Raw genomic sequence first — 20,689 nt, 5'->3', positions numbered from 1 at the left:
TGAAGGCTTTCCATTTCAGCCAGGAACCAAATTAGCTCCCCATTCTCTCATTGCAATTACTTAGCATGGCTCTGGAAGTTCTGACTAATAAAGATAAAAAGTAAAAAACAGGTACTATCAGAAATAAGAATACAAAATCACCACTATCTGTATATAGTGTAATAGTTTTTCTAGAATAGCCTTTCTCAAGCCTTTTGGTCTCAGGACCCCTTTACCAAACTCTTAAAATTTGCTGAGGACTCCAAACGAGTTTTGTCTATGTGGGTTATTTATATTGATATTTATCATACTAGAAATAAAGACTGAGGAAAAAATTTAAAATATTTACTTAGTAAATAATTCAAAAGTAACAAACCAATTAGATGTCAATGCCACTTTTTAAATGAAAAGGATTACATCTTCTGAATGGAAAAAGCATTTGGTAAAAAAGTGTTTTCTTTTGCAACTTTTTAAATCTCTTTAACCTCTAGTCTACTGGTAGACTCTGTACTCAGCAGATGCAGTGTCACACGATCCAGTTTCTAGGAAATTCTACTGCACACTTGTGAGTGAATGAGAATGAAAAAGGCATAATAACTTTTTAGTATTACTGTGAAAATAAATAATTTTGACCTTGCAGATTCCCTGAAAGGGTTTCCGGATGACACTTTGAGAACTGCTGTTCTGAAACACTTGAGAGGCTCAGCAAAAAGTTTTACTAGCATCAGTTACTTTAGTAAAGTGGCTGGATAAATAATAAATATAGGAAAACTAGTCATTTTTCTCATATACCAGCATCTGTGCAATGTCCTACTTCTACTCTTGCATGCATGAGTGTGTGTGTGTGTATGTGTGTGTGTGCCCATTGTGTTACCTTTATAGCAAATCTGAAATCTCAACAATCCAGATGTTCTTTTGGCTTATGTTGCTGGGAGGGCAGCTTTTCAAGGTTTTCTTTTCCCTAGGCATTCCTTCAAGAGCTTCTGGATGAGGAAAGAAGGGCAGGAAGAATAGGAAAGCAGAAAAGGAAGGTCTACACATAACATCAGAGCTGTACTTGCTGCGTGCAGCCCTACTACGTGATGTTCCCCCTCCTTTCAAGTCATCTTCCCCAACTGAGATGCTCACACCACTGCTGACATCCCAGACCTCTGGAATGGCCAGGCCTTCCAGAGAGTTTCCCATAATTCCTGCTGTGGTTTGATCGTCCCATGCTTCCTGAGCATGGGGGAAGCAGGTGACTAATAGGGGTTGGCCCAAGCCAAGGTTAGGAGGGGCATATTCTTCATTTTCAGAATCTACCACCCTCTTCATCAACTTGGCCCACTAGTCAGACCTCTGTGTTCATGGGGGTAGTTTCTCAAAGGGGCAGTGCTTCCCCTTCCTCCAGTCCAGCTCCCTTCCAGAAGCTTCCATCTGAGGGTAGGATCTATACAGTTGGGTCCCTCAGCCTCATGTGAATCAGTAGGTATAACCACTTATCCAAAAAACAGTAAGAAGCATTGGCAAAATTGGAGAGCAGAAAAGGTCCAGGAAGAGAGAAGGAGAACAAGTAAGGAGAGGGCAGGCTGAAGTGAGAATGTCCTTCTGAAAATGAAGGGAGACCCGGTCCCTTCCAGGGTAAGAGTGACTCTGGGGCTGAATCTAAAAAGGGTGTTTGTTAGCCCCTTCCTCTCCAGAGCTGTCAGCATTTTCAGTGTCATCCAAATTTATAGAAAAAAAAAAAAACTTGTGGGATGCCTGGCTGGCTGTCAGAAAAGCATGTGACTCTTGATCTCAGGATCATGAATTTGAACTCCATGCTGGGCATAGGGCTTACTAAAAATAAATAAATAAATAAATAAATAAATAAATAAATAAATAAATAAACAAATAAATAAATAAATAAATAATAAACTTTAAAAAAAGAAGAAAGAGGGATCCCTGGGTGGTGCAGCGGTTTGGCGCCTGCCTTTGGCCTAGGGCGCGATCCTGGAGACCTAGGATCAATTCCCACGTCGGGCTCCCGGTGCATGGAGCCTGCTTCTCTCTGCCTGTGTCTCTGCCTCTCTCTCTCTCTCTCTGTGACTATCATAAATAAATAAAAATTTATAAAAAAAAAAAAAGAAGAAAGAAAAAACTTGTTACCTTTGGACACAGAAACAGAGCTGTGTTTTTTTAAATATTATTTTCTGTGCATACTATTTTCCTAGTGTCTCCAAACTTTATCCTACTTATGTTGAAATACTATGGAGCCTGGTTTTGTCTCAGCCCTGTAATTCTGTCTCGTTTGGATGGTCTTCGTGAAATAGAAATGTTTTTGCATTATTAACACCTCATTTATTGCCCAATTTATTATTTTTTTCAAAGATTTTATTCATCTATTTATGAGAAACCCAGAGAGAGAGAGGCAGAGACACAGGCAGAGGAAGAAGCAGGCTTCCTGCCGGCAGCCCGATGCGGGACTCCATCCCAGGACCCTGGGGTCAAGACCTGAGCCAAAGGAAGACACTCAACCACTGAGCCACCCAGGTGCTCCTTGCCCAATCTATTTTTAAAACATAGCTTCAGGGGCAATCCTCACAGGGAGCTGGCATCTCCCTCTGCCTATGTCTCTGCCTCTCTCTGTGTGTCTCTCATGAATAAAATTTTAAAACTCTTTAAAAAAACAACTTCATTAAGTATAATCTGTATACCATAAAACACGCAACTTAAGCATACAATTCAATAGTTCTTAGAACTTTTATAGACTTGTGTAATCATTATAACAATCCAAGACATTTGCCAGTTTTCGTTTAACTCTTAAAAACACCTTAAGTACAATTAGCACTAGAGAAAATATGGATGTCTATTTTTAAAAAAAATTAAAAACCTGAAATTTGAAAGTATTTTTAAAGTAGTGTGTGGTTATTTTTCTTTCAGTGGCAATGCGTCAACCTAGCCAATTGAACTCTTATTTCATGAATCAATCAACTATTCAATAATTTATCAAGCATCATGTGATGGTTACTTTTAGGTGCCAACTTGGCGAGAGAGGTTAAGTTGTTTGCTCAAGTTCACACAGCCTGTAGGTAGTCAGGCTAGACTTTAAAGCCATGATCCCTTTGAGACCCTGTAAAACTGAACATTGTACCACATCCGAAAGAAGCGTTTGATGACAATTCTAAAGTATTTATTCCCATGCTCTGGGAGGTGACCTCCATAATTTAGTTTTCCTTATGGCAGTGAAGTTTTTGATATTTAAGTTCCACACTTAAACAAATAAGCATCCCTGTATCAGAGGAAGTGTAACTAAATACTGCATGCTTAGTCAAGGGGAAATTTTGAAATAACAGACATTATACATTTGAGGAAGTGGGTTAACAGGCTTAAGGACCAACAAGAGGCCAATGAAGAATCAGAGAAATTTGCATTTCTCCATAATAATTGTTTACAACCAAAGCAACAACAGTGTTACACATCCTACACCTGCAGTCTGTCTAAGTCAACGATGTTTGAACATGGTAATGAAGAGGCTGCACAGTGTGGGGCACATGGCGCACATGCCAGGGGTTAGTAGGATGAATGAATGCACTCAGCCTTCTTTTTTTTTTTTTTCAACTTCCTTTCCCTGAAATGACAAACAGCAACAGAACTGGGAAGACCCAGGCTTCAGTTCACATATCTATTCTTGATGATTATCATCATAAAGATGTGTGTTACAGGAAGTGGATACCAGTCACAGCTGGTACAGGTCCAGTCACAGAAGGAAGGTTTAGGGCACAACCCCAGTCTAGTTTTAGAGGAAAAGAAAGACACAAGATAAATGCTTCATTTTCAACTTTTCTCTTTAAGAAAAAAAATAATCAAACTTCATATATGATTTTCCATCCAGTCATGATTTTATTGAAATCAAATGAATCCTTCCTGGTCAGGGAAAACATGTACTTGAATCATATTGGTCATTTGGTCATTTGAGATGGATTCATCCAACTTCTAAGCCTATAGCTTTGTTGATCACGCCATGTAGACATGGCTAAGTTCTAGGCTCAGCACATAACTATGAAATTAAAGTGTTGGCTGGACTGAATGCTCATCTGTAGGCTCTGGAGGCGGGGTGGGGAATCCTTCTCGAAGCTTGTTCTCGTTGGTAGAATTCAGTCCTTCAGGACTGAAGATCTGAATCTTATTTACATGGTGACTAGAGAAAATATGGATGTCTGGCTACCAGCCACTCAAATTCCTTGCCTGTGACTCCCTTTTATCTTCAAGCCAGCAAACGATGTGTTGAATTCTCATGCTTCAAGTTTGTGACTTCTTCTGAGATGAGCCAAAGAAAGTCTGTTTCAAAAGGGCTCATGCGATTAGGTCAGGCCACCAGCATAATCTCCTAACTCAAGGTCAACTGTGTTATCTAATCTAATCTAATCCAATCCAATCTAATCACAGGATGAACTCCATTATATTCACAAACCTGGGGATTATACAAGCTGTTTACACCAGGCATAGGGGTAATGGACACCCTCTCTGAATTCCCCTACCACACCCAGCTCCAAGAATGATCAACCCATGGCCAATCTTGTTTCATCTTGCCGCAGGATGGGTTCCCTGGGCAGCATGCTCTGAGATGAAGGTGAGCTTGCAGGAAGTTTAGTGGGAGCGTTGGCAGGATCAACTCTGTGCAAGGGAGGGGAAGGAAATGGGGGCTCTGAAGCTGGGATGGTCCTTCAGAGAGAGGTGTTCCAAGGTGGGGCAACGCCCGTCCACCCCCTGGATGGCCAAGACCACCCCCCTTTTTTTTAGAACACAATGAATCGCTTTTATTTCAGTATGCACCCACATCTCAGCATTTAGTAGTCCTGAAAAGTGGAAAAATGCAGTAATTTGCCAGGAAGTCAAGCCCGCCAATTTCGGGGATCTGCTGTGCACACCGAGTTCTTTCTCGATCCCTGCTGAGGACCATGAGACGCAGCAGCACCAAAACCAAAGTATGCACCGAATCCAAGGTTCTTTTTTTCCAGTTGTCAGATTCTAAACTAGACCCAGTTGGATTGGACATGGGCTGCCCCAGACTAGGGTTCACCAAGGGCTCTCCCTGAAGATATGACAGTGCAAGATATATCTTGATAACACTGATCAGTGCATTGCACCAACTCTATGGCACATTTCTGCAGCTCCTCTTGCGCATCCAATATATTTTTAAAGATTTTAAAAATTTATTCATGAGAGACACACAGAGAGAGGCAGAGATATAGGCAGAGGGAGAAGCAGGCTCCTCGAGGGGAGCCTGATGTGGGACTCGATCCTAGGACCCTGGGACCACGCCCTGAGCTGAAGGCAGATGTTCAACTGCTGAGCCACCCAGGCGTCCCTCCAGTTATTATTTTGAAGTAGAGTCCAGATATCATAGTATCTATAAACAGTTCAGTATTACTTCATCTGTATACATCTCACTCTGTGTCATCGCAGCAAAAACTTTGGGGTCCCCAGAAAAAAGAAAGATGAGATACAGCTTTAGTGACAACAGAGAATTCATTTTAGGCCCCCACCTGTTTCCCCCTCCTCCCCACATGATCTGTGCCCGGTTTGGTCCCAGCACACTTGTGCAGAACTTCCTAGGAGGCGTCAGAATTACAAAGAAATGCAAACGTATCAGTGGTTAAGGTTTTTCTGGGAAGGAAAGGAATGCAAAACCTACCAGTCTGTACTATAGCCTAATCAGATCGGAGACTGGAGATCAGTGGTAAGAACTCTTAGTGCGGTTGCAAGAGAGAGAGCCTCGAGTTCCTTCCAGACAACAAGCCCAAGACCAGGTGCAGGTTAGATGGCTCTCAGAGCGGACCCAGAGCCCCTTCTTCTTGTCGGACAATTACCACTGCTTCATTATGATGTAGTTTTGTGAACTTTTGTTTCTTTTTAAAAAAGATTTTATTTATTCATGAGACGAGAGAGAGAGAGAGAGAGAGAGAGAGAGAGAGGCAGAGACACAGGCAAGGGGAGAAGCAGGCTCCATGCAGAGAGCCCGATGCTTGACTTGAACTCAGGACCCTGGGATTACACCCCAAGCCAAAGGCAGACACTCAACCACTGAGCCACCCAGGTGTCCCTATGATGAAGTTTTGGAATATAGGTGTGGTTTGGTGGGGTGAGTCCGGAGCTGATGGCCAAGAAAGAATTCTTGAGAGGTCTTTGTTGCAAAGTGGTAGTTTTATTAAACCCTGGGAATGGGACTTGTGGACAGAAAGGGCTACTGCCCTGGAGTTGGGAGGGGGTGCTCAAGAGTTGGAGGTAAGGAAAAGGATGATTTCAAAAAGACTTTCATATGTTAGAGAAGACTCACAGGATACTGGAGGCCTTGCCAATGTCAAGTTAAGGTTGTTTTGCCTTCTAGCAAGGCTTTCACATTAAGATAGTCGGGAGCTTCCAGAGGAACATCACACTCTGCCCGCTTCAAGCATCTGTCAACAGGCTGCAGGTTATAAGGACATGTAATTGCATCTACGTTTCCTTCTGGAAGTTAGGTTATTTATTTATTTATTTTTATTCATGATAGTCACACACACACACACACACACACACACACACACACAGAGGCAGAGACATAGGCAGAGGGAGAAGCAGGCTCCATGCACCGGGAGCCTGACGTGGGATTTGATCCTGGGTCTGCAGAATCGTGCCCTGGGCCAAAGGCAGGCACTAAACCGCTGCGCCACCCAGGGATCCCTGGAAGTTAGGTTATTGATAAAAATACTTTGTTCTTATAAATTACTAAGACATTTGTAAACTGAGGGAGACTCACGTCTTGTGGGATTGTGATCTCTAGAAGTGAACTATTTGGTTTTCTTTCCCTTAGCTTTAGGGCTGCCAGGAGTGCTTGAGGAATGTCACCTGTATCCCACCTGGGAGGTGGGGGGGGGTGTTGTGGGGTGTCAGCTTCTTCTTTGTCCTCAGCTTGCCTTCTGCTCCCTCGTCAATTATAATGTTAAAGTCTCCACTTGAGGAGGAGCACAAAGGGAGGTGTCCAAAAGGACTTTTTAAAAAAATATACATTTTATTTAAATTCAATTTGCCAACATACAGTGTAACACCCAGTGCTCATCCCATCAAGTGCCCTCCTTAGTGCCCGTCACCCAGTAAGGACTTTCATATGCTAAAGAGACCCTCAAGATACTGGGCGCCTGGCTGTTGTCAAGTTAAGGTTGTTTTTCCTTTTATTGAATCATGAACATTAAGACAGCTGGGAGCTTCTGGAGGAACGTTATACTCTGCCTACCTCAGGGCCTTGTCAAAGGGCTGCAGGTCATAAGGAAATTCAATTTTGTTTACTTTCCTGTCTGCCTCTGGTTCCCCATCACTCAGTGGATGGGATAGTGATGTTAAGGCTCCAGGAAATTGAGTTATGGATCTCTGGAAATTAAGCTGTTGATAAGAATGCTTTTTCCTTATAAATCACTAAGACCTGGGTAGATTGAGGGAGACTCACCTCCTGCCGGGCTGTGATCTCTGGCAGTTAACCATTCATTTTTCCTTCTTCCTTTTAGGACAGCCAGGAGCGCCTGAGGAATGTCACCTGTTTCCCACCAGGAAGTGGGGGCAGGAGTTTATGGGGGTGTCGGCTCATGCTTTGCCCTCAGCTTGCCTTCTGCTCCCCCATCAGGTAGCATCTTTTTTTTTTTTTTTTTTTTTTTTTTGTGATGTTAGCAGCTGTTGATGCTTCACATCTGAACAGAAATATTTTTTAATGAAAGTTCACTCAGGAGCTTCTCACCTATAACTCAGAATTCAAAGACTCAGGGGGCACTGACTCAGCAAAACTCTCCTACAAGGAGTTTCTTCCCATTGCAAACCTTCACCCTAAGATCAGGGGACGTGTTGGACTCTGTCTCTATCAGGCAAGAAGTAACATACACTCGCACATACCTCACTGATGGCAGGAAGAGGCTCCGTCCATTTCCTCAAGAGATGCATTTCTTTTTTTTTTTTTTGAAGATTGTATTTATTTATTCATAAGAGAGAGAGAGGCAGAGACACAGGCAGAGGGAGAAGCAGGCTCCGACAGGAGCCCGACGTGGGACTTGATCCCGGGTGTCCAGGATCACGGTTTAGTCCTGGCTGAAGGCAGGACTAAACCGCTGAGCCACCAGGGCTGCCCAAGAGATGCATTCCTAATGAAATTTTACTTCTTCTTTTTTTAAGGTTTTCTTGCGTTTTTAATAGGGTTTAATAATGTTATGAGTGAATCCTATTCATCAATTGGTGCATGTTTTATTTACTTATTTTTTAAGTAATCTCTATGCCCAATGTGAAGCTTGAACACACAACCCCAAGATCAAGCATCATAAGCTCCACCAAACTGGGTGCCCCTGAAACTTTACTTCGTACACTTAAAAATGCTGGATCGAAATTTGTGAGCTGGTTATGTTTTGATCAAGTGTATGTTACTAATAATTGCAATGCTAATTAAATCCAGAAAATGTTGTATTGTTTTTAATGTTTGCAATTTATTTATTTATAAATTTATTTATTTATCTATAAATATTTTATTTATTTATTTATTTATTTATTTATTTATTTATTTGACATACAGAGAGAGCTAGAGAGCACAGGCAGGGGGAGCAGTAGACAGAGAGGGAGCTGCAGACTCCCCGCTGAGTAGGGAGCCCATTGGGAGGCTCCATCCCTGGACCCTGGGATCATGAGCTGAGCTGAAGGCAGACACTTAACTGACTGGGTCATCCAGGTGCCCTAATTTTTAAATTTTAAACTTTTCTTGCCCATTCATTTTTCTGATAACCTTTTCCCCTCCTTGTAATTATGCTAGAAATTGACCTTTGCTGGGAAATAACTTCTTTGGGAAAATATTATTAATCCATTCACATTTCCAGAGGAATATAAATATTTGATCATAAGAAGAATACAAGTCAGGGGTACCTGGGTGGCTCATTCGGTTAAGTGTCTGCCTTCAGCTCAGGTCATGATCTTAGGGTCCTAGGATGGAGCCCTGCATCGGGATTCCTGCTCAGTGGGGAGTCTGCTTCTCCCTCTCCCTCTGCTCCCAGCTCCAGCTCTCTCTCTCTCTCTCTCTGTCTTGCTCCAAGTAAATAAATAAAAAATTTTTTAAAAAGATTTATTTATTTATTCATTCAGAGAGAGCGAGAGGCAGAGACACAGGCAGAGGGAGAAGCAGGCTTCATGCAGGGAGCTGACGTGGGACTCGATCCCAGGTCTCCAGGATCACACCCCGGGCTGCAGGCGGCTCTAAACCGCTGCGCCACTGGGGCTGCCCTAAATGATAAAATCTTTAAAAAATACACACACACAAAAGAATACAAGTCAATGTATTGCAATGTTTTGCAGCTAGAGAAGCGAGCCTCTGTGGACCTGGGGTCCCTGCCTTGGTGAGGCAAGAACCATATTACACACTGGTTTCTCCTTGGGAGGTTTTTGTTTGTTTGTTTGTTTTTTAACACTTTGAGACTATGGCCATAGAAAATATGAAAAGAAATTTGTGAATTTGTATACTTTTTTTGTGGAAAGGATGTATGATGGGGATCAAGAAATATGTTACATTAAGGTAAACATCCCTGGGAAGAGGAAGAGAAAAATTCAAAGAAAAAAGGAATGATGCGGGCAGCCCTGGTGGCGCAGCGGTTTAGGGCCACTTGCAGCCCGGGGTGTGATCCTGGAGACCCTGGATCAAGTCCCACATCAGGCTCTCTGTATGATGCCTGCTTCTCCCTCTGCCTGTGTCTCTGCCTCTCTTGCGCTCTCTCTGAATAAATAAATCTTTAAAAAAAAAAAAAAAAAAAAGGAATGATGCAAGATTTCAGAACTGATAAAGAAGAGTTTTTCTAATTTCAGAGTAGGTGTTGGTGGGCATCAGTTGCTTCTGCCTTAGATTCCACGGGAGATATTTATCAAATGATAAAACAAGTTCGTTTTTAAATGTCAATTTTTACAACTTACTGGAAAGTGCATCCCTTGCAACTATTTCAACTTAGTATTTGATTTTTACAGGTTTTTAAATATATATATATATTTATTTATTTGAGAGAGATAGGGAGACAGAACAGAGGGAGGGACAAAGGAAGAGAGAGAGAAAGAATCCCATGCAGCCTCCCTGCTGAGTGTGGAGCCTGACTCAGGGCTTGATCTTAGGATCCTGTGATCATGACCTGAGTCAAAATCAAGTCAGACGTTTAACAGACTGAGCCACCTAGGTAACCTTCAACTTAGTATTTCAGATGTCAATTAAAATGTGTAAAAGAGGGGGCGCCTGAGTGGCTCCGTCCGTTCAGCATTAGACTCTTGGTTTGCACTCAGGACGTGGTCTTAGGGTTGTGGGATCGATCCCTGAGGCGGGCTCCATGCTCAGCACAGAGTCTGTTTGGGATTTTCTGCTTCTCCGTCTGCCCTTCCTCTTGCTTGCTCTCTCTCAAATAAATAAATAAATAAATAAATAAATAAATAAATAAATAAAATCTTTTAAACAAATGTGTAAGTGAGTATATGGACTTACAAAAGTTTTTTCAGGGACACACAGGCAAAATGTTTAAAAGCTACTGTCTGCTACATCCAATTTACCCACCCTTCTTTTCAGCCTGAACACATTTGTGTTCCTTCATTGTCTCAGAAGAATGGGGAAGTACTTGCTTGGCATTAACATCAGGAAAACTCTGTGTAACTAACTGACTGCATGCTTGTTTTCAAAAGAGATTTGCATATAATAAATCTTTTAGTAAAACATGTCCATATTTGTATTCTGGGCAGCTCAAATGATGGCAAAGAAGAGAAGACACTCCTTTTAGAGAGAGGAGGAAAGAATGTATCAGGAACCAAAGATGGAGCTGTGACTGTAAGTCTGTCCTAAATTTCTTTTTTTATTAAAATCATGACAGTCCATTAAGCATCTGCCTTCGGCTCAGATCATGATCTCAGGGTCCTGGGATCAAGCCCCACATCTGGCTTTCTGCTCAGTGGGGAGCCTGCTGCTCCTTTTCCCTCTGCCCCTCCTCCTGCTTGTGCACTTGATCTAATTCTCTCAAATAAATAAAATAAAATAAAAATAAAATCATGACACCTTTTTCTCATTGATTAGCCTTTAATCTTGGAATATCTAGGTTTGTTTTTTCTCAATCTATTTCAACTCACTTTGTGTCTGATTCAGATGATTTTCCCAAACCTGACTACTCAATTCTACCGTCAGAAAGAAATAAAATACAACGAATCACCTATATAAAATACATGTAAAATGTGAAGATTTGCTGTTCATCAATAAAAGCCAAAAATATGCACATCTAGAATTGCCACACTGTGATTGAAATCTTTTAAATAAAACACACCAGGATTCTAAATTACCATTTTCTTTTCCAAAACAGTTGATTACAGACTTTTTTTAAAAAAAAGTAGATAATTCTTAAAAAAAAAAAAAGCAAACAACTATGGTAAAAATGCATAGCATAAACTTTACCATCTTAACTATTTTTAAATGTACAACTCAGGGTGTTAACTATGCTCACATTGTTGTACAACAGATCTCTAGAACTTTTTCATCTTGCAAACTGAAACTCTGTGCTTATTGAATAGTAACTCTTCATTTCCCCCTCTCCATGGCCTCTGGCAACCAGCATTCTCTGTTTCTTTCTTTCTTTTTTTAGTAATCTCTATCCCCAAAGTGAACCTCGAAATCACGACCCCAAGATCAAGAGTCGGATGATTTTTGGACTAATCCAGCCAGATGCCCTGGCGATTCTTTGTTTCTATTAGTTTATTTATTTTTTTTGTTTTTTTTTTTTTGTTTGTTTCTATTAGTTTAATGTTTTTAGAGACTTCATAGGAATGGAATCCTAGAATATTTGTCTTTTTGTCACTGGCTTATTTTACTTAGTGTAATGTCTTCAGGGTACATCTATGTTGTAGCATGTGACTGGATTTCCTTTATAAAGGATGAATAATATTCCATTGTATGTATATACATTTTCTTCATCCATTCATCCACCAGTGGATATTTGGATTGCTTTACTCTCTTGGCTATTGTGAATAATGCTGCAGTGAATGTGGGTGTCTCCAAGATCCTGTTTTCAATTCTTATAGATACAGACATAGAAGTGGGAATACTGGATTATATGGTAGCTCTATTTTTAATTTTTTGAGGAATCTCCATAGTTTTTTTCATAGCAGCTGCACTAGTTTGCATCCTGCTTAAAAGAAAACCACAGGCTTAAGATGGTGTCACTCAGGTTAAGGCCTCAAGTCAGTAAACCAAGACTTTTTTTTTTTTAATTTTTTTTAATTTATTTTTATGATAGGCACACAGTGAGAGAGAGAGAGGCAGAGACACAGGCAGAGGGAGAAGCAAGGTCCATGCACCGGGAGCCCGATGTGGGATTCGATCCCGGGTCTCCAGGATCACGCCCTGGGCCAAAGGCAGGCACCAAACCGCTGCGCCACCCAGGGATCCCCAGTAAACCAAGACTTAATACCTAACCAGACTACCTTTTCAATCCTCTTGAAATACAACCTTTTTTAAAAAATATTTTATTTATTTATTCATGAGAGACACAGAGAGAGGCAGAGCCATAGGCAGAGAGAGAAGTAGGCTTCCTGTGGGGAGTCTAATGTGGGACTCAATTCCAGGATCCTGGGGTTCACACCCTGAGCCAAAGGCAGCCACTCAAATCACTGAGCCACCCAGGCATCCCAAAACGTGATCTTTAATTCATCAACATGGGAATTTCCTGGTCAGCACTAAGAAATTTACTGATAGACTCATTCCTTTCCCCATTGGAGGGCGATCTTGCCTAAGTAATGGATTCTTTGGTACTAAATTTCTTTTTCTCCCCTTCCTCTCTACCTTGAAAACATTTCCTTTTCTATAGCCCTTTGGAGTTCCCCTTTACTTGCTACACAAGATGCTACCCAGCCCAGGAATTGACTAAGAAAGCCCATTAGATCTTTATTTATTTTTTTTAAAGATTTATTTATTTATTTATTCATGAGAAACACACACACACACACACAGAGAGAGAGAGAGAGAGAGAGAGAGAGGCAGAGGGAGAAGCAGGCTCCATGCAAGGAGCCTGATGTGGGACTCGATCCCTGAGGTCTCCAGGATCACACCCTGGGCTGCAGGCGGCGCTAATCCACTGCGCCACCGGGGCTGCCCCCCATTAGATCTTTAAAGCTTACTGGATTGAATGTTTGTTATTTAACAATCCCCAGCAACAGAGCACAGGCTTCCAATTTCTCCATATCACCATCAACACTCGCTGTCTTCTGTGGTTTTAATAGTGGCTAATCCCAATGCATGTGAGGGGATACGTCATTATGGTCTTGATTTATGTTTATCTACTAGTTAGTGATGCTATCCATCTTTTCTTATGCTTGTTCATTATTTGTATAGCTTTGGAGAAATGTCTATTCAAGTCCTCTGTCCACTTTTTGATCAGGGTACTGTTATTGTTGTTGAGTTGTAGGAGTTCTTTATATATCCTGGATATTAACCTGTTAACAGACACATGATTTACAAATATTTTCTTCTTTCTGCTGGTTGCCTTTTCACTTTGTTGCTTGTTTCCTTTGATGTGCTGGCATTTTTAAGTTTGATGTAGTCTGAGTAGTTGATTTTGTTTTTGTTGCTTGTGTTTTTGGTGTCATATCGCAAAAAATCACTGCCAAATCCAGTGTTATGGGTTCCAGTGTTTCATTTTCTAAAAGGAGCTAACCATTGTTCTATATGGCCCCTGAGCTAACTAATTGAATTAAGATAAAAGGAAACCATTATACTCAAATTCTTCCCAAATTCTTCCAGATGAGCCAATTGGACTAAATATGTTAGAGCATGTTCTACAGAAAGAGAAGAACTCACAGGTCATCGATATAGGGTATTTATTGGGTTCAGTGGACAAAGAAGGAAGAGGTGATACCAAACAGTGTTCCTACACTGTACTCTATCCATAACTTCAGGGTACTACCTTATATAGTCCTGCCTCTCCCTGGGGGGGGGGGGGGGGTAGATGGGCCAGGAGATACTGCTAGTCACTTTGCCTGGGTCATGACTCTGATTGTTCTGTACCATCATCTTCAGTTGCTTGTTCAACAGGTGAGTGTAAAGGGGCTGAGTCACAGCTTAATGAGTCACCTCAACTAGCAGGGTGTGCATTATGGTGATTATACCCTGCAGCTAGGGCTGTTTACATTCTGGTCCAATTCAACTGCAAAGGAGGGCCTACTTCTTTCCATTTCCCCCAAAGCTGTTACTATGGATGTGGGGCTTCCCTCTTAATGACTCATTCACTACATAGTTCTGTTCATTAAGAGACAAAGATGCTTCAAGTAGAGGAGGTGGTGGCTAAATATTTACTCAACTGGTTTCTCTTGCTTAGTAAACCCAACAACCAAACATTTCGTGGTCAGGTCATGGTGACTAGCACAAGATTTTTTTGCTTTCTTTTCCTCATTGCTCAAGATAAAATATTCACAAATAGAACCTCAAGAAACCCCTTGTGTAGCCATATTTTGAAAAAGTAACCTCTGAAGGTGAGGATTCACGTGGAGCCCTTGGAAAAGATTGAGGCACACCATTAAAGAAATGTTCTGGGGAACCTAGGTGGGTTGGTTAAGCATCTGACTCTTGATCTGAGGATCATGAAATCGAGCCCTGAGTTGGGCCCCATGCTGGGTGTGGAGCCTGCTTAAGATTTTCTCTCTCGGGATCCCTGGGTGGCGCAGTGGTTTGGCACCTGCCTTTGGCCCAGGGCGCGATCCTAGAGACCTGGGATCGAATCCCATGTCGGGCTCCTGGTGCATGGAGCCTGCTTCTCCCTCTGCCTATGTCTCTGCCTCTCTCTCTCTCTGTGTGACTATCATAAATAAATAAACATTTAAAAAAAAAAAAAAAAGATTTTCTCTCTCTCTCTGTCCCTCTCTCACATGTGCATGCATGCTCTCTCTTTCTCTCTAGAAAAAAAGAAAAGTTCCAGTGTTTCAGATGGTAGATTTATTTGTGGAGTCCGCTACCTTTCTTCTAGAAATTAAAATATTTGCTTTCACTTTGGTGGTAAGCTTAGAAGTCTAAAAGGCCTATTCTGGAATCATCTAGATGAACCTGTTGTATGTTTGTATTTAGGATCTTCCTGGGGCACAGTGGTACTATTTTGATTATTTTCAGGTAATAGGACATAAACAAAAATGAATTTAGTATGATCTATTTCAGCCAAATTGGGGTCAAATAATATTAACCATATATTGTACAACTGGCTATTCATCATAGTTCGATTGAAAAAAAGTAATGGCTGAATTGGTTCCCTCACATTGCAGGGTGCATGGTAGACAAGCCATGGTGAACTCAAATGCTGAGTTAATGTTTTTTGCTTTAATTTTATTGTTTTGCAGTTTTGGTTATAGTTCATTTATAAACTATATTTGGTTTTGTTGTGTGAGAGCTATATACTGAAGATTATAATTAGTTTTACATTCACACATACTTAAGGAATATTATGATAAAAAATTGTCAACCTTGGCAGATGCTGAAGAAGCTTCTTTATTTTTTTTTCTTTAAAGGGGTCTAAACATTTCTCAGATTTGAGGAACATCCTGCTAATAAACAGATATGATGACAAAAGATGTGCCCTTTTGCTCTCCTATCTTAAGATGCTTGTTCTGGTGGTTCTCAACCTTGACCACAGTTAAGAATCAACTGAAGAACTTAAAAAAATACTATACTATATCAGGTATGCTAATTTCAGATATAGCTATACTAATATCATAAAAAAATTATTGGGCATGGAGCCTAATAAAAAAAATAAAACATATTATTGGAAAAAATTGGAGAAGATCTAAATAGATGAAGAGATATTCCATATACATGAATTGAAAGACCCAATATTATTAAAATGGTACTAATTTCCCAAATTAATCTATTTTTTTTTAAAGATTTTATTTATTTACTCATAGAAACAGAGAGAGAGGCAGAGACACAGGCAGAGGGAGAAGCAGGCTCCGCACAGGGAGCCCGACATGGGACCTGATCCTGGGTCTCCAGGATCACACCCCAGGCTGCAGGTGGCGCCAAACCGCTGCGCCACCCGGGCTGCCCTCCCAAATTAATCTAGAGATACAATGCAATCTCTAGCAAATACCAGCTGGCTCTCCCCACCCCCCCACCCGACCTCCGCCCCAGAAACTGCAAAGCTAATCCTAAAATTCATTCTTTGTTGTCCTGTGCATTGTAGGATATTTAGCAGCATCTCTGGCTTCTACTTGCTAGATGTCAACTCTCACCAATCCTTAGATAAAATGGATTTTGGAAGACAGTTTTGGGAGTTCCCTCATGCTCAAAAGCATTAAAGGGCGTGGAAATATGGGGAGGTGGCAAGAGCACCTGCTACAGTTAACACTTGTACCACTCAGAACCACTGTAACTGATTCTTTCAGGTGATGGCTGGTCACAGTTAAAAGATAATTAAAAAAAAAAGAAAAAAAGAAAATCTTATAATAGGTAGGCTAGTGGGACAGCTACAGTCCCCATTTTTGAAGATGGTCTCTAGGCCAGAATAAACCCTCCTTTTCTTCCTCCTCTCTCCTCACTGTCAGCCAGCACTTCTTCTGGTCTGGGTTGCTTGCCTGGTGGGCTACCCTAGACCTTGATCCCTGAGAGGTTTGTGCCTGAATACTTTGCTGTTGTCAACGTCCGTTCCTGGAATTGGCCATTCCCAGGGCATCACTTGGGATAGAAGCACCCAAAGGTGCCCCAGGCAATTCCCAGCATTCTAGACCCACTCCTCTTCGCCCCATCATGAGGTTGTAACTTAGCCTCCTCATAAGAATTGGGGTGAATTTCCCTTGTCTGTATATCACCTCTTGCTGATCTGCTGGCATGCGGAGCTCAAAGCAACCAGATGGGAACCAGAGCTTCAGACTTAGTGTCGCCCTTTCTGTCCTTTTGGAAAAGGCCTTCTTGTCTTTCTGCCTGTTCCCTACCAGGGAAACCAGACCTCGAGTCCAGCCCAACCTCAAGTGCAGGTCGCCCAGAGGAAAGTGAGGCATGCTGGGGAGGGATGCACTGGGCTCCCACCCCTTGGTGCTGTCAGAAATCCGGCACTTTGACCCCTCGGGTTTCATTGCCTGCTGATGCCTTAGCTGCTGTGTTTCCAGCCAACCCAGGGTGCTTTCAGGCTGGTAGCTTCTAGGGGATGTGGCATATGGTAGGACAGTGGGTCTCATGATCCTCTGCCTATTGTTGTACCTCCTTTGACATAAAACGGGTCCCTTGGTTGAAGGCAGTCTATCAGTTGGGACTCACTCAGAGAAGCAGAAACTTTGAGCGATAGAGAATGAGACATTGGAGTAGGTGGGATAACGCCTCCCGCCACCTGCCACCCCAAAAGACGTCCAAGTCATCATCTCTGGAACCTGTGAATACGGTGTTTGGATGGCAAAGGGAGAATTGGGGCAGCAAAAGGAACTGGCTTTGGTTATCAGCTGACCTCAAAACAGGGAGCTTGTTCTCGATGATCTGGGTGGGTTCCAGGTAGTGGTAAGGGTCCTTTAATGTGGCAGGGGGAGGAAGAAGAGGAGGCCACTGTGATGTCACGTGAAATGGAACTTGGAAACTAATATTGGCATTTATGATAGGGATTAGTTATGGGAGTTAGTGAGGAACGTTATAGAAGACTGCTTCTCGCCTGCGCTTTTGGTGGCAGGCAGGCCTGGCCAGGAGAAAGGAGGGCTGGACACGAACAGCAAACCAGCAAGGCAAGGCAGCCGCTGCTGTGCCATGACAGGTGCTTGCCTCTGCCTTCCACACCGCAGGAAATTGCTTTTGAAGCAAAAGCTAAATATACAAGTATTTTTTCTTTTCCTTTTATAAAGTTTTAAAAAAAAGATTTTATTTATTTATTCATGAGAGACACACAGAGAGAGGCAGAGACACAGGCAGAGGGAGAAGCAGGCTCCCTGTGGAGAGCCTGATGCGGGACTCGATCCCTGGACCGCAGGATCATGACCTGAGCCAAAGGCAGACATTCGATCACTGAGTCACCCAGGCATCCCTTGAATGTCATCTTTGCAGGGCCAGTGACTGAGGGCTGGTGATCTGGAGAAGGACAGAGAGGAGTAGGGCTGGATAGGAGGCTGGCGTGTGGTAGCCCAGATGACCGTGTAGACTAGCATGTGATAGAAATGAGAGGGAAGGAAATGGGAGGATTCAAGGGCTATTCAGGAGGTAGGATGAACAGGACTCGGTGACACTTGGATAAGGAGGAAGAAGGAAGAGTCGGAGACACCTAGTAGAGTTCTGGGCTGAGCCAGAGGGTGCATTTCCTGAGTGGGACCCAGCAGACTTGGGGGGAGCTCTGAAAGTTCATTTATATGACATTGATGGATTTCTTAGTAAGAGGTGCTAAGAGGAGAAAAGAGGTGAGTAAAAGGCTGTCCTTGCCCTGAAGGAGGGCATGGTCTAGTGGGCAAAAAAGAAATGTCCACGAATTAATGCAATCCAGCAGAATCCAGCAGATTCGGATGTCAGAATATTCCTGCCCTTTTTTTTTTTTTAAGATTTTATTTATCTATTTGAGATAGCAAGAGAGGGGGAGAGAGAGAGAGAGAGAGAGAGAGAGAGCACACATAGGGGGAGCAGCAGAGGGAGAAGGAGAAGCAGACTTCTTGCTGAGCAGGGAGCTCATCCCAGGAGCCAGATCAAGCATGAGCTGCAGGCAGGTGCTTCACTGACTGAGCCACCCAGGGACCCTCTATTCCTGCTTTTTGACCAAGTACTCCTACTCCTGGATGGTGACGTGTGGAAACAACTCTAAAGAAAACAGTGGATCCTCTTGAATGCAACATGTCTTTTATTGAGCAACTACTCACAGTAGGCCAGGCACCATTCGGCCTGAGGAATCAAAAGACAAAAATGAACACAGCGCCTGACCTCAAGTTGCTCACAGTCCACTGGAAAAGATAAAACAGGCGTGAAAGTAACCGTGATATGAAACGTGGTCAGAGCCAGGTGAGAAATGCTGGCAGAGAGGTGGGCAGCCAGTCAGAACCATCGGACAGGTCTGTGCCCCCACAGGACTCAGATGCCTGTCCCCCCCACCCCAACACCTTCTCCTTAGGGCAGAATTAGATTGGAATGTATTTTTCTGGCTATATAATGTTTGCAATATTAACTCTCTTAACTGTTGTTTTAAATTGTAAATAAAACACGTTACAGGTAACGTACTTAGTATGAATTTCTGTAGGAAGCATTGCTTTTTTTTTAAGATTTAAAAAATTTATTTATTTATTTTTTTGAGAGGGGGGAGAGATAGAGGGGGGGGAGAAAGAGAGAGAGAGAGAGAGAGAGAGAGAGAGAGAAAGAGAGCACAAGCAAGGAGGAGTGGGAGAGGGAGACGCACATTCCCCACTGAGCAGAGAGCCCAGCACAGAGCCTGGTCCCAGGACCTTGGGATCATGACCTGAGCCAAAGGCAAATGCTTAACAGACTGAGCCACCCAGGTGCCCCGGAAGCATTATTTATATTGGTTGAGGGGTTTGGGAAGGCCTAATAGTACTTTTGAAACCTAACATTACCAGGGTTGCCAGATTAAAAATACAGGTATCCAGTTACATGTGAATTTCAGATAAATGAATGCTTTAGTATAAGTACACCCCAAATATTGCATGGGGCATAAACTAAAAGGGTATTTGCTGTTTATCTGAAATGACAGATGGGATACAAAGATGACCTCTGCATGTTTACCTGGCAGGAGTCATCTAGGTCTCAAAGAAGGAATGATACATTTTTATACTAAAAAACTCATCATAATCTTTCTATAAGTAAAATGCCAGAGTATTCATAGCAATTTTTTTTTAGTATAAGTATGTCCCATGCAATGTTTGGGACACATTTATACTAAAAAAAACCAAACAAAAAACCAACCAACCAAAAAAACCCCTATTCATTGCGTACTTGAAATTCAAATTTAATTCAGATTTAACTGGGTGTATTTTTATTTGCTAAATCTAGCAACTGAAACCATATGTAGTCTTTAGCTACACATCGCCCTCTTCCTTGCTTCTTCATAACCCCGCCTACCCAGTTAGGAATCTAAGATACCAGTTGGTTGTGAACCTGAGCAGGGTGATTTGTCTTCCCCTAGTGGTGGACCTGGCCAATGTATGTACCCTCAATGCCCCGGTGGTCACTCACACAACACTTAGCAAGTGTCAGCTACAGAGTCAAAAAGAGAGTCCTTGTCTCATGACGCTTGCCATTTGACAAAAGGGGCTCTATAGAGGCAAATTGCTCTAAAATGTCTCCTGGGCAGCGTGCTAGACGAATGTGCAGGTACAGAGGGTCACAAAGATGACTTCTACATGTGTGAGAGGCAGAGGTCTCTTAGGGAGATTTCAGACTGGATGATGTGCCTCTTTGTCCTATAAAAGTCATCATATCCGGGGATCCCTGGGTGGCGCAGCGGTTTAGCGCCTGCCTTTGGCCCAGGGCGCGATCCTGGAGACCCGGGATCGAATCCCACATCGGGCTCCCGCTGCATGGAGCCTGCTTCTCCCTCTGCCTGTGTCTCTGCCTCTCTCTCTCTCTCTCTCTGTGTGTGACTATCATAAATATATTTAAAAAAATTAAAAAAAAAAGAAAAAAAATAAAAGTCATCATATCTTTTTTATAACTAAAATTCCAGACTGTTAAAACATTATGAGATTCGGGACTATGCTATTTGTTGCGTATTTAAGGACTAACTTCAATCCTTTG

The sequence above is a fragment of the Canis lupus genome, chromosome 31 (genome assembly GCF_003254725.2).
Source record: "Canis lupus dingo isolate Sandy chromosome 31, ASM325472v2, whole genome shotgun sequence".
NCBI classification, from domain to species: domain Eukaryota; kingdom Metazoa; phylum Chordata; class Mammalia; order Carnivora; family Canidae; genus Canis; species Canis lupus.
The sequence above is the reverse complement of the archived record's forward strand: the minus strand, read 5'-3'. Positions refer to the sequence as shown.